This window comes from Heterocephalus glaber, unplaced genomic scaffold (genome assembly GCF_053883595.1).
Source record: "Heterocephalus glaber isolate CG9 unplaced genomic scaffold, H.glaber_assembly_v1.0 deba00001497, whole genome shotgun sequence".
NCBI lineage: Eukaryota > Metazoa > Chordata > Mammalia > Rodentia > Bathyergidae > Heterocephalus > Heterocephalus glaber.
The window spans coordinates 3,429,411-3,443,333 of record NW_028258320.1 but is presented as its reverse complement, the minus strand read 5'-3'; the positions used below and the strand labels follow the sequence as shown (position 1 = coordinate 3,443,333).

Genomic DNA, 13,923 nt, shown 5'->3' with positions numbered 1-13,923 from the left:
GCCATCTCCAAACCTTTCCAAACTCCTCCCATGAACCAGTCCCAAAAGCTTCTAAACCACACAGTCAGGTAGTCATAGCAACAGCCCCACTTCTCTGGTACTAAAATCTTTATTAGTCACTTTCCTCACTGCTGAGACAAAATACCCAACATTTGCAACTTAAAAGAGAGGTTTATCTTGGCTCACAGTTTGCAGGGGTTTCAGTCCAGTGTCAGCTGGCTCCAAGGCAGGACAGCACGGCACAGGGGCATGGTGGAGGAGAAGCCACTCGTGTCATGGTGGCAGGGAAGCAAAGAGTGTGAAGGGAGGAGCCAAGAAGGGAAATATAACCTTCAGTGACCTGCCTCTTCCAACCAGGCCCTACCTCCTATCCTAACAGCAAGCCAGCTACAATACATCTTCCAAAAGTCCCTCCTATGATCACATGAGGCTGTAGCGGGACATCTGAATGTAAACCATAACACAGTGCTAAAAAAAGACTTGTGTTTAGTGGATGCTCTTGATCAACTGGGAAATGATTTATGTTCCAGGAAAAGGAGGAAAAGAGGGGTCCTTATTAATCAGTCAGGGAATACTGACTGAAGTTTGACAACTAGCAATTGATAAGCAATCAAGAATCTTTGTAGGAACAAAATGAGGACAATCCCAGAGGCCGACGGTGAGGAAGCAGACAGCAGGCTAATACAGCAATCATGCTGCATGGTGACAAAGACCTGGAGTAGGCTGGCAGCTGAGGAAGAAAGACAGACTTCGGGGTTTTCCATGACATGTGGTAGCAAGGACCCAGGGTGGGTAGGACAAATTCCCGGAGTCTCACTGTCAGTCTAAGGAGAGCACCAAGTCTGCAGGCAGATAGCGATGGACTACTTGAGGGGCCCCCTGCCCATGGCTGAGTTTGAAATGAGTTGCAGAAAAGAGACCAGATTTTCTTTGTTCACTATCCTCAGAAATGCAAAGGTGGCTGGTGAATGAGCCCAAGAATGGAGAAAACACTTGCAGAGGCTGTTGTGAGGCTGGGTTGGGGTTGTATAGACTGACAGACTGATGTTGGGAAGACCTGTAATCCCTTATTCCCACCTAGGGGTTGAACCAAGGCCTTTGCACTGAGCTACATTGCCAGCCCTTTTCTTATATTTTATTTTGAGACAGGGTCTTGCTAAGTTGCCCAAGCAAGGATTAAACTTGTGATCCTCATGCCTCAGCCTCCCAGAGCGCTGAAATTACAGGTGTGTGCCACCATACCTGGCATACCCACAGTATCCTTCTTTGCTCTTCTGCTCCTCAGCCAGGATTTCCCAGGAGGAGTTGGGGTGGGGGCTGGGCTGACAAACAGCCTGCACACCCTGGTCCAATTTTGCTCCAGCTGTTCACAGCCACAACTGCTCCAATTGGGCAATGCCCATGCCATACCTGGTGTCAAATATTTTAACATCTTCCCTGAATTTGGAGGGTGAAGACCTAAGCTCAGACCCTCCAGACAGGAAGTACAGTCCCCCAAGAGAAGGGCTTTGCACATTCAGAGTATGCTGCATATTTGTCCTTTTAAGGGGCTGCTGTTTGACAGCTCACAGGTCTGTTTATGTTTCTAGGATGGCCTTCTCCCAGTGACACCTGTTTCCATCTTTTCCTGCCTCTCCTTGTCGAGTCCCTATCTGAGCATCCCAGATTAAAACCACAGGCTCTCAGAAGGGAAGAGCTTCATGGTAGAGATCAGAAAATGAGGTCCAAGGAGGAAAAGTTCTACCTAAGGTCACACAGAGACAGAGCTGGGATTCAAACCCAGGACTCCAGCATCCAGGCTGCAGCCTGGTCACTACCCCATCAGAGCTCGGCTTCCCAAGTCAGTGAGCCTTTGTCCTTCTCTGGCCCCTAGCCCCTCCCATCCTCCCTCCAATCCCCCCTCCAATCCCCACAGCAGAGTTTAGAACTACCTCTAGTCTCCAAGTCCCCCTGGCCACAGAGGCTGATGGAGACGCCCAAGGCGGCCTACTTCTCCGTGGTTGGCAGGAAGCACTTCCATCTCGCACACCCCAGTTTCTTGCCCACCCCTGCTCCAGCATCACCCTCGCTCCCACTCACTGGTGGCAGAGGCAGGAGCAGAACTTGGAAGTCGGGCAATCTGGACTCTCACTGCTGGCTTTGCCTTCTTGCTGGTGACCTCGAGCGGTCCTTTACCCTCCCAGGGTCCCTGGGTCCTCACATGTGACACCAAGATCATCCTAGCATCCCTCGAATGTCTGTAAGGCATGAATGACAGACTGGGTAAGAAAAGCGGAGGCCGCCTGGGCACTCACTGGAGGTGTGGCACAGCCATTGGCCTCTGGCTTCTTCTGTGTCACCACAAGGCGAGGGTGCCCTGCCAGGGACAGGCACCAGGACCTGCCAGCCTTAGCCAGGCCAAATGAGGCCACCAGGGTCTGGCTTGGGAGGAACTGGCCCCAACAGAAATAAAAAGTCAGCCAGCCAAGAAACCTGGACCAGGGGAGCTGAGCTGTTCCCTGGGCCCTGAGCTCTCCCTAGTTAGAAAGGTAAAGATAGTCCTTGTTTAGTGACCTACTTGTTTTTGGTTTTTTTCACTTTTATTCTCATGAATTCATATTATCTGGAACTACTGTGACTATAATTTCTTCTGGTTCTCATTTATCTAGTCATATGTGTCTTTCAACCATTAGTTTTACTTAGTATGTATGTTGCAGTGCTAGGGATCAAACTCAGGGCCTCAGGCATGCTAAATAAGTACTTTAGCACTGAGCTATCCCCTCAGCTCCCTAGCTTTTATATTTTATATGAGTCTGAATATTGATCTTTAAATAGTGAGATTTAAATTGTCGGGCATTGGTGGGATGTGCCAGTAATCCCAGTACTGAGCCTGAGGCAGAAGGATTATGATGTTTTATACATCACAGTACTGCAAGTAAGGGTTATGCAAATAAAAGCAAAGTCATCAAGTTGGAGTTTCCTCTGACCATTCCTTTGCTCTGAACATTGCAATGTACATACTATATACCATTCCTCATTTAGCCACTAATTCAGTTAACGACCTAGTGATAGGAATGCCTGTCAACAAAGAAGTGACCTCTGAGGTGCTGTTTATGCTAATCACACTGATCTGATCATTGTGAAGATGTGCATGTATTGAAACATCACATTGTGCCCCATAAAAATGCACAAGTATGTGTCAATTATAAATAAAGTAAAACTTTTAAAGAAAGAAAGACAGGCAGATAAACAGGCAGGCAGGCAGGCAGACAGATCCTGGCCACTGACCCCAGGCAGGGAATGGGAAAGGTGAGGTACCCAGCGAGGTCCCTTCTGCAAAAGCCCTTTAGGAAGAGGAGCAATGGTGATTCTTGCCTGAGGGCAGAATTGAGAAGCAACAGGGAAAACAGGAAGCAAAGACAGAAGGAAACCCAATAGGCCTGACCTCAGGCCAGAGGGATTTAACCTGCCTCCAGCATTAGCCCCTTTCCTCTTGGTGAAAATCTCCCCAGAGAGGGCAGCTCCCTCCCCTCTGCATCCTGTCCCCTTCTGCCTCCCCCTTCCTGTAGGGACAAGGTCTTCTCAGGGCCATCAGCCCCTGAACACAGGCCAAGCAGCCTCAAGCACTGAACCATCAGGTCAGCACCTCCTATGAGGACTCCCATGGCCGGGGGGGGGGGGGTGTCTCTTCACTCCCGTGACCCTGCCAGAGTCACTGTCACAGGCCCTCCATGGCAGAGAAGAACACTGCCTTAGTTGCCTTAACTCTGAGGCTGGGATTGGCTCAGCTCTGACAATTACATGTGTGGGTCCGGGTACCACAGTGTTCACCTCTCTGGGACTCAGTTTCCACTCTGTGCCATGACCGGCATAGACTAAAGACTCTACTCTGCCAGCCTAAACTTTCCCCTGTCCAGCTCAATCCTACTCCCAAAGGTCTCCCAAGACGCTATCTTTAGCCTGTCCTGAGCACCCCACACACACACATTCCACCCCAAGCCAGGAAGGACTTCCTATTCCTTGATTTCACTCCCCAATTTGGTCTACAAAGGTGACAATCCTAGTCCCCAAACCCTGACGCCCAGCCAGCCCACACACCAGCTTTTGCATTTCAGGACTTCAAATGTACCATATCTTCAGTGCTGACTCCTCAGTAAAGGCAAAATCAAGCTAAGAGCTCAGACTCCAGGCTGTATCCATATTTTATCCCACAACCATCTGAGCTAGGTGGCTTCATTTGAAAGAAGTTATTAAAGCAGCAGCAACAGAAACAAAAATATCCCCAGTTTGGGTAGGCAAATTAACTTGCATAAGAGCACACAGTCAATGGTGTAGCTAGGATTCCAACCCAGGACTGCCTGACTCCAAACTGTTAAGCCATGGGGTGCGTGTCAGATACCTTGAGATCAGCTCTGCATTTTTTCAAGTGCTCTAGAGATTCCAATTCCATAACTCAGGACTCCATTTCCTGTGAGTCAGGCCAGGTGTCTCATTGGTCCTGAAATCTAACTTCAACTTCCTGATGACCCTATGAGGTCATCAGAATCCCCTACAGTTGGTGACACTGAGTCTCTGTGAGCTGCTACACGGCTTGGTCAACAGCACCCACCAACTCAGAGACACACAGGTAAGGCCTGGGACTCTATGTGCCATGTTCTTGTCACAGAGTCAGCACTGGCTCATCGGCCTCTCTTTAGTCTTGGGACAAACATTGTGGCCTTGGGGCATTCAAATTGCCCTCTGCTATCCCTTTCCCCACTTCCACATATGAGGTGACAGGAAAAGGGCCTACCTCTCTTTGGCCACATCCTTGGTAGCAAGCATGGTGACAGTCATTTCTGCATTATCTCATCAATCCCCTATAACGCTTCACCTGTGTCACGGCCCCTCCTTTCTGATGATTCCATCAATGCCCCCTAAGGCCAGGCAATCTGTCCAAGAACCAAGTCCTACCAGCAGAAGGGGCTGGCTTTGAGGACATAGTGTCACCTTCAAACATATATGCTTATTACCAGCTTTGAGCCCACATGCTGGACACCAACCTGAGTGACAAGACATGGTCCCTTTCCCTGAGGAGGAATAGTAGAGGAGCATGAGGAGTTCGAGGCAGTGGTAATACTGAAATTAGAGAAACCTACGCAGCCTTCAGAGGGGAACCTCGTCCATCAGGTGTGGGAATGGTAAAGGGGAAGTCACGGCAGGTTTCCAGGAGAAGGTGACATCCAGCCAGTCTTAGAAGAGACGGGAAAATTAAGGGTACAGAGGATGGGATAAGGCCTTCCAGGCAGGGGAAGAAGAAGATGCTATGTGTGAAGGCCGCCAGTGGCTCTGTCCTTTGGGAGCTAAAGCAGTAGGCAGAGGGAATGGACGGGGTATGGAGTACCTTCTCTTGCCAGCAGAGCTACAGGCATCCTGGGGAGCCTGCTACTTTGCCCTTCTCTCCCCACCAGGTCCCCTGGGGCTGGGACTGGGAATGGGTCGCAGAGCTTCCCAGAGCTGAGGCAAGGAACACGAACACGAGGAATGTAAACAATTTCCTGTTCCTCAGGCCAGACTGCTGCCTGCGCACTGGGCCTTCTGTGCTGCAGGGTCACCTAGGAAATGGCCCAGGCTTGGCTCCCCCAGAAGGGGCTGTGCTTTTCCACCTCAGGCTGCACCACTGAGCTTCTGCTCATCTGCACCATGCCTGTGTGCCCCCACCTCATTCAGGCTCGGGTCCCTCATAGCCCCATCTATGCCTGCTTCCTCTCCAAAGCTGCTTGAATTATCAATGCCCAGCTCTACACTACAATCAATCTCTTTGGGTTCTATTCAACTGCCAGCAGCTCAAACTGTGTGTCTCAGTCTCCTCTATAAAATGGAGGAAATGAGAGTACATGTTGCATAGGGTTGCCATCCAGATTAAATTTCTTAATACTTGCAAAGCACTTACCGTGCCTACTAAAAGTAAATGCTATCCACAGCTATCTACATAAGCCACTGTTTTATTCTAAAGATATCTGAGGGGTGACTGCATATATTTCAGAAAGTTTTCTTTATGAGTTTTATATAGTATTACAGGGGTAAGCAACTATTCCAGGGGCCAAACATAGTCTACAGACTGTCTTTGTAAATACAGTTTTAGGAAAGTCCGCTATGTATTCACTATGGCTATATTCGTATGAGGAGGGCTGAACGGCCCCTAAAGCCATAAATACTCCTGGCCTAGCACAGAAACCATCTGCCAGTTTCTGTGTGATTAGGCTGAACCCTGTCCATGGACAATATCTAATTCTCTTTCATCTACATAAACATGCTTGGTTTTGCCATTCTGGACTCCTCCCCCGCCCGGTCTGGCCCGTTCAATCTGGAATGCTGTGCTCCAAGTCTAATGATTCTAATCACAGTAAAGCAGCCATCATCATCGCTTCTGGACCTACAATGTTTCAGGTGTGACTCCCACTTTTGCCTCCCAGTCTTTGCAGAGGAGAAAATCCGAGGCTCAGAAAGATGCTAAGCGTGAGCCCTGGCCTCAGGCCCACCCCAGCTGCAATGTCGCAGCACGGGGTCCTGTGCAGAGGCGTCTTCGGGGAGTGAGAGCCCTCCCAGTCCTCCAGGCCTCGGGCAGGATCTGAGCCATCTGACTGACTTGCAGAGTGAGCCTGGGCCCAGACGGGGAGGGGGCCGGAAGCAAGCTCTTTCCAGGACTGGGGAGCTATTTTTAGCAGCTGCCTAAACTACAGTTCCTACCTCTTCCCCCCGCCCCCACACACACACTCTGGGAAAAGCAAAACAAAAAGCAAAAGTAAATGCTCAGCCCGAGTCCCCTCTGTGTTGCCCAGGGGTGGAGGGCAGAGAAGAGCCAGGGAGACTGAGGAGCAGAGGGACGAGTCACAGGGGCACCCTGCCAGGGAGGGCGAGGCTGGGAGCCCCTCCACCTGACTTTCTCTGACTCAGGGGTGAGAGTGGGAGCTGTACATTCTCTAATCTGATTTTCCATCCTGGGAGATGATAGAGAACATAGGTTTCTGTGTTTCACCGGGCAGGACCGGAGATGGTGGACCAAAAACACATTCTCAATGGAAGATGTGCTGGAGGGGGCCTGGCTTGACCAAAAGTCCGGCCGAGTGAGGACTGAAGGAAGGACTCCTTCTGAGACCTTGTTTCTTTCACAGCTAGCCGGGGGCGTGACTGACTGGTAGCTGCTAGGCCACTCCCAGTACCCTCTGCAGCTATCAGATACACACTTCAGCTGCTCCAAAAGATACTTAACTGCATCTACCTTGACCACAGAAGGCTTGAATTTGAACCGATCATCAGGCTTAAATTTGAACCAGTCAGCAGGCTCCAATTTAGACCAATCAAAGGCCTGCTATTGCTACACCTAAGTAGAACACCACACTTCCAGAGTCAGTCTAAGAGGCCTCCTAACTCTTCTGTCTTCCTAAAGCTTCCCTGTATGTCTGCTTTTGACTTAGATAGTTCTCAGGTAGTGTGGCTCAGAAGGTCCTCTAAATCTACTTGAGATTCTTATCCTAGTAGTGTGGGCAGAGTGGGTTACATTAAAAATTAGCGGCAACCACCAGGGGTTGCTAACCCTCTAGAGTTCCAAAGACCAGCAGCAGTGATGACCAGCATTGATCAGTGGCAGTACCAGCAGAGGCCAGGGATGACCAGTGTCAACCAACAGCAGCATCTTGCATTGGCAGTGACTAGCAATGACCTTCATCGGTCAACAGTGTTAACTGATGGCAAAAATCAGCAGTGACCAGCAGCAGAGACCAGGTAAAGGGAGCTCCTGATAGTTAAGAGTTAGCCTTGGCAGCTGACAAGCTGCTAAGGGTGGCTGAAAGCCCAAAGCTTTAACAATAAGGGCTGAGGACTGCTAGCAGAGCTGCACTTGGCTGATTCACAATTTCCATCTGCATCAAAAGGACCTTCATCAGCTTGGTGCCACATCCAGGTTTGGATCATAGGACACAAATGACTGAAGTTAGAGATGAGACTGGGCCAGATAAAGGAAGGCATAGTGTGCTGGGTTGAGGAGGAAGGAGTCACTAAAGTTGAGTGTTTGGTTTATGGCAGAATAGTTCATTGGCCTGGAGTTGCGAAGTCTGATCAGAGCTTTGGACAGATCTTTCTGGGGTCAATGTATAGGGTAGATGATAGAAGGGAGAAGCAAACAAAGGTAAGTGTTAGGGGGTGATTCTGCCCATCTAAGAGAAAATTTACAGCTCCTTAAGCAGTCCAGAATGGACAGAAGGTGCTGAATACCCAAGAAGTCAGGGAGAGGCTTCAGGGGTGAGATGCCTGCACCAGAGAGAATGAAGGGCCTGGTCAAGATAGACTAGGCACATAAAAGAATTGGACTGAGACTGAGGGAAGTCCAGGGGAGCTCTTGGACAATAGTTGTAAAATGAAAGAAGGAATTCTATAATCCACTGGAGCCAGAAGTCTGGGGCTCCTGGTCGAAAGGAAACACCTACACATTACCACCCATCATTTTCCCCTCCCTGTTTCCAGGAAGCCCAGCCCCTGCTCTGGTTTAGTCCACACAGGTGGACAGAGCAGCCTGCAGCTTCCTCCAGTGCTCTGAAGTCAGGTCTCCTGGCAGAGCCCTACCATTCTAGAGCCTGGGCTGTGGGAAGCCCCCACTGGCCACTCCACCTGGTCCTCTTCACCCTGGTCCCAGAACAACAGGCATTCTGTCACCCATGAGTGCAGGACCCTGGGATGTGTGGGGCCTGGCACCTGGGCTCTGGGCTGAGTCTTCTCCAGCTTATGATGCCCTCTTATACTGCAGCTCCTCAGCATCCTGCATTCGTACCATAAAGGCCTTGTGTGTGCCCCAGGACCTGGCTGGACAGAAATCCTGGTCCACAGGCACAGTTCGCCTCCTCCGGTGGCAAAGTGGGGAGGGTAGGAACTGGGAGAGGTGAGCATGGGAGCTGAGCTCTGTCCTAGAACAAAAATGTGTTGGAAATGTAGAGCTTCAGTGACCCCTCCCCTCCCCTCTTGTTCACACAATTTCATCTGTTCATTCATTCAGTCTAACAAATATTTGTTGAGCACCTAAGTACTGTGTGCTCCAACCTGGGAAAACATATGGGAAGCAAGAGTTCAGTTTGGTAGGAAAAGGGGTCAGTTAAGCAAATAAACAAAACAAAGTGGGGATTTGGTCATGATAAGGGAAATGCAAATGTCAATCTGAGGAATGTTTGCAGAATGGGGGTTCTGGTCTACCCTGGCCTTCCGTCCACATCGCTCATGGGGAGACATCATAGAGCAGGAGAGCAGGGAAGTAATCGGAGGTGCTGCTAAAGCTGCAGGACCAGAAGTCCCCCTCCATGTTACTGATTCTGCAAAAGACTGAAAACACCTCAACTATTAAAACATAAGGATGGGCTCATAGAGATTGGTCAGAAAGCTAAGTAGATAGCAACACTCTTAAACTGCATATATATTTTCTCGTTTCTTCTACCTAAGACAGATCTGTGCCACAGAAATCTACAGGGTGTGAAGTGACGCTGGTTGAGATGATTCAGATCCCATGCGTTCCCATTAGCTCATTATTCATTTATCTGGTCATTCATTCATTCAACCACCATTGATTTGTTTTCCAGCACTTACACTATGCTTGACACTGACCTTGGTGCCAGGCATAAAGAGACAAATTAATCAGACACAGTTCCTGACCTCACAGAGCCCGTCTCCAAGTTCAGGGTCATCCTTGACTGCTCTTTGTCTTTGATCTCTCATGCCCCATCCTATTATTCTGGCTGTCCTCTTTCCAAAATGTCTAGGATACATTTGTTTCATTTCCAAATATCAAGCTCCAGACCTGGTCCAGCCCTCCGAAACCCCGTGCTGAGACCTGTGCTCACCTCACATCCCCACACTCCCTGCCCAACCTCCTGCGAACAACAAACAGAACAGTGTTTCTAGGAGAACCCTGATTCCACCTTCCCTGGATCAGATTGCTCAAGGCCTCCCAGTCCATGCTGAAAGCCACTTGCTTCAACTTACAGGACTTGGTGATTTGGTGCAGCTCACAAATTCCATATCAGTCAAAATGAGATCTACATTGTAAGTGGTGAGGATAGGAAAGAATTGGAACTCTCCTACTCTGCTGCTGGCAGAAATGTGAAATGGTTATGACTACTACAGAAAACAGTTTGACAGTTTCTTAAAAAGTTAAACACACATCTACAAATGATCCTACCCTTCCGCTCCTAGGTATTTCCTCACAAGAAATGAAAGCACATATTTTCACGTGGATATCTTCATGAATGCTTATAGCACCATTAAATGTAATAGCTCTAGACTGGAAACAACACATATGCCCATGGACAGGTAAGCCAATAAAATGTGCAGTACATCCATATGGTAAGCTACTACTCAGAAGGAACTACTGCTCCATACCACCCATGGATGGACCTCAAAATAATTACCCTAAATGAAAGAAGCCAAGGGAAAAGAATACATATTGTATGATTCCATTTACCTAAATTTATAGACAAGGAGGTCTAATCCACTACAAATAGAAGCAGAGAAATTGCTGCCTTTGTAGGAGGTGGAGGGAGGGCGGGCAACTGGATGATAAAAGAGGAGAGAGAACTTTTGGAGATGATGAACGTGTTCACTGTGTTGGTTGTGGTTTCAGGGTATGTACATAAGTAAAACTATCAAATGATAGACTCTCATCATGTGAGGTATATTGTATGAAAATTATACCTCAGTAAAGATGTTAAAAAACAAAACAGTTCTGTTCACAGCCTTACAATATCAAGCTACTAAGGACAAAGCCACTGCAGCTGGCTACTCTAGAAAAGCCGCTAACAGAAGATACTCAATAGATCCTGGGGAAGATCTCTAAGCCCAAAGGGTGTGTTGGGAAGCAAGGAAATTCATGCTTAGCCTGTGGCTACAACACTTAGTACCATGAGCCTTGTTCCCTCTGGGACGAAAGGTGTAACAAAGTCACCTCCCCAAACTACTCTGACCCCAAATGAGGAGCAGGTATCAGGGGGCCAGCTCAGCACAGGGCCAGTCACTCACCCTCAAATTCTTCCCCTGTCCCAGCCCCAGGCTCCTCTTGGCAGTAGCTGAGGTTAAAGGCATGGTCCCTAAGAGGACTGAGAGAAGCCAGGGGTCCCTGGGACTGAGTGAGGAGTGGGGAGAGGCCCAGGGGAGCACCCAAAGGCACAGTTTGGTTCCAGCGGTCTCTGGCTGTAGGGCTGGTTGGACAGCAGCTGCTCCCCTGGGTAAGAACAGGACTCTCACAGCCTGGGTACCAGTTCAAGAGTCTGTGAGAAGCAAACGAGGGGAATGGAGAAAGGTAGCCTTGAAGCGGCGTTTTCGGGAACAGCCAGGCCTCAGAAGGAACATGGACTGGTTGATGTGATGGGTTGGAATTAGCAAGTAGAGCACATTCCAGTGAGGAGCACGGGAGATGGGGTGGGGGGGCATGGGAGGCAGGGCTTGACTCTACGGGCACAGACTGCAGAGGTGTGTGGGAGTGGTGTGCACATGTGTGTTTGGTGTGACGTGTGTGCAGGTGATGTAAGTGTATCTGCACATGTGAGGGTGTGTGGTGGTGTATGCACATGTGTGGTGTGTCCATGTGTAGGTGGTATACATGTATGTATAATGTGGGGGATATGTACATGTGTTGAGCATGTGTTACGTGCATACATGCTATAGGTATATATGTGTCAGTTGTATGTATGTTTTGCGCATGGAGTGTAGGTAATATGTGTGCATGTATGGTGTGTGTTTATGAATGCGGTATGCACATGTGTGGCATGCGTGTATGTGTGTTCATCTCCGAGAAGCAAATACACATGATTTCCAACCTCTAAGCAGAAAGACGACCCAGTCACTCCCCAGTTCCACGCACTGAGGAAACAGTAATACTTCTGAAAAGCAGTCTCCACACCAACCTCTAAGCACCCTTCACCGTTGACAAAGGCGGTGCCCAGGCCTAACGTAGGGAAATGTTAGTGTGGGGAGTGCAGTGTCCTCCCTTCAGTTTCCCATGAATCACACTGTGGCCTGGCGCAGGGAGCGTTCAAAGGATGCTCATGTGGCTACAGGCCAGGGCCCGAGCACTCACACAGTCAGGTGTCATTTCCTCTCACCGTGACCTGGGGAGGTCAGCACTTCTGACCTGTGAGGCTACTAAGGCTCAAGTCCAGCAGATGATGCCCAATTAGGGCTGGTTCCTTTAACACACCAACTAATTCCAGTCCAGGTCTGATTCGGCTCTGGAGTGTGCGTGCATGTGTGTGTGTGTGTGTATGTGTGTCTCTATAGCTAGCACCCTCTTTCAGCCTCTGCTAGTCAAAATTAGGGGGATGTGTTTCAGCTGCTTCCCCAGCAAGCCTAGGATAGAAAAAACATTAATGACAATAAGGTATCCCAACATGTCATACTTTAAAAAATAAATATCCAACACATTTCTAGAAAGAAAGATGCTAACATTTACAAATAGCTTAGGCTGGGCTCAAACTTTGACATTCATTAATCATCTCAACATCCTGCAAAGATGGCACTGTGAGAAATTAAGGCTCAGAAAAGGCTGGTAACTTGCACAAGTTAGTAAAGCTCATAAAGCACATGAACCTCCATTGGATAGATTCCAGAACTGACACAGCCTTCCCGCTTGCCGAGATGGAAGGGGGAGCACAGCTGCAAACAGTAGGCACCCCAGCCCCGCTTCACCTGTCCCCCAGCCCGGCTCCCAGGAAAGACTGGCACCTGCAGAGAGAAGCCTAGCATCCAGCAACTCACCATGCACCAGGAAGGTCCGGGCCGCCCCATCCTCAGGCTGCCCGCTGGGCACACACAGCCACACTTGAGTTTCGTTTAACACACTCCCATCCCTGTCTGAAACTTTTAGTGAGTTCTGCACAAGGCACTCTGCATCTTCCCCCTTGCACTGGGCCCTGCAAATCACTCAGCTGGTCCTGCCCATCTCTACAGACACCAGTGCAGGAGGTCTATGCCAGGAAGCACAGCCCTGCCAGCCACTCCCTATACACTTCCAAAAATGTTACCCACAGTCCTTGAATGGTCGGGAGTGAACCCAGACAAGATACTTTAATCTGGGGTGGCTTCCTGCCCCCGTGGCCTTGATCTGCCACACAGTCACTGCCCAGCTGCCCCCTCCCTGTCCTTCCCATCTCAGGGTACCCTTGCCAGAGGGACGGGAATTCCCAGAGGGCATGGATGCCACTGTTTTTTATCTCCAACTCCCCCTAGGGGGAATCTTTCTACACTCACAGCAAGAACTTGATAAGAGCTGATGGATAAATGAATGCTGCTCCTGCCTGAGTCCTTGACCCCATCCAGCAGAAGGCACTGCATCAAACCAATGGCATTGCATTCAACGTACACAAAGGCAGTAGGTTTCCCTGCAATTAAACCCTAGAAGTGGGAGACGATCTTACCTTTGAAATATAGTGAAGGATGGCTCTGCTCCATCTCTGTGAGTCTCAGCAGCACTGTCCCCATCCCATTCCCATGTCCCATCTTGGCCACCTCCTCCCATCCAACCTGAGCACAGCCTACCCTCTCCGGGCAACCTCCTGACCACTCCAGTCCACCTGAGTTCCCCCACACACCCAGAGTACTGTCTGCACTGCATTATACACTACTGCTTCTGGGCACTTCACATTATGTTTTTTTTTTCTGGTTTATACTCTTTATACCAGTGAAACTTTCACCCATCTAGATTCGACTTACAACAGCTCCTGGCACTGTACTACCTGTGGCCGGTCCTCAGTTCTCAGCAAGTTCTCCCTAAGTGATCACTAATGGTAGTGTATGAGACGGGAGAAATAAGGCTTCACCGAGGCCCTTCCCACCCCTCCAGGGTCAGCCAGGGACAGAAGGTGAACAGACCTTGGCCAGCACCCTCCAGTGGTGTCTCAAGTGACACTCAGCAAGGGAAAGGAATGCTCC

General features: G+C 49.4%; 1 protein-coding gene across 8 annotated transcripts in view; it reads right to left on the bottom strand.

Moving 5' to 3' along the window:
• The window catches only part of Daam2 (dishevelled associated activator of morphogenesis 2), a 108,541-nt gene that overhangs the window by 45,944 nt on the left and 48,674 nt on the right, over window positions 1–13,923 (bottom strand). The window contains exon 1 of one of the 8 annotated variants that reach the window (XM_021259871.2): window positions 12,751–12,890. The exons of the other annotated variants lie outside the window; for them this stretch is intronic. The gene's annotated coding sequence lies outside the window, so the exon portion shown is untranslated. Of the gene's footprint in view, window positions 1–12,750; window positions 12,891–13,923 lie in introns of those variants that run through there. 8 annotated transcript variants of the gene reach the window in all.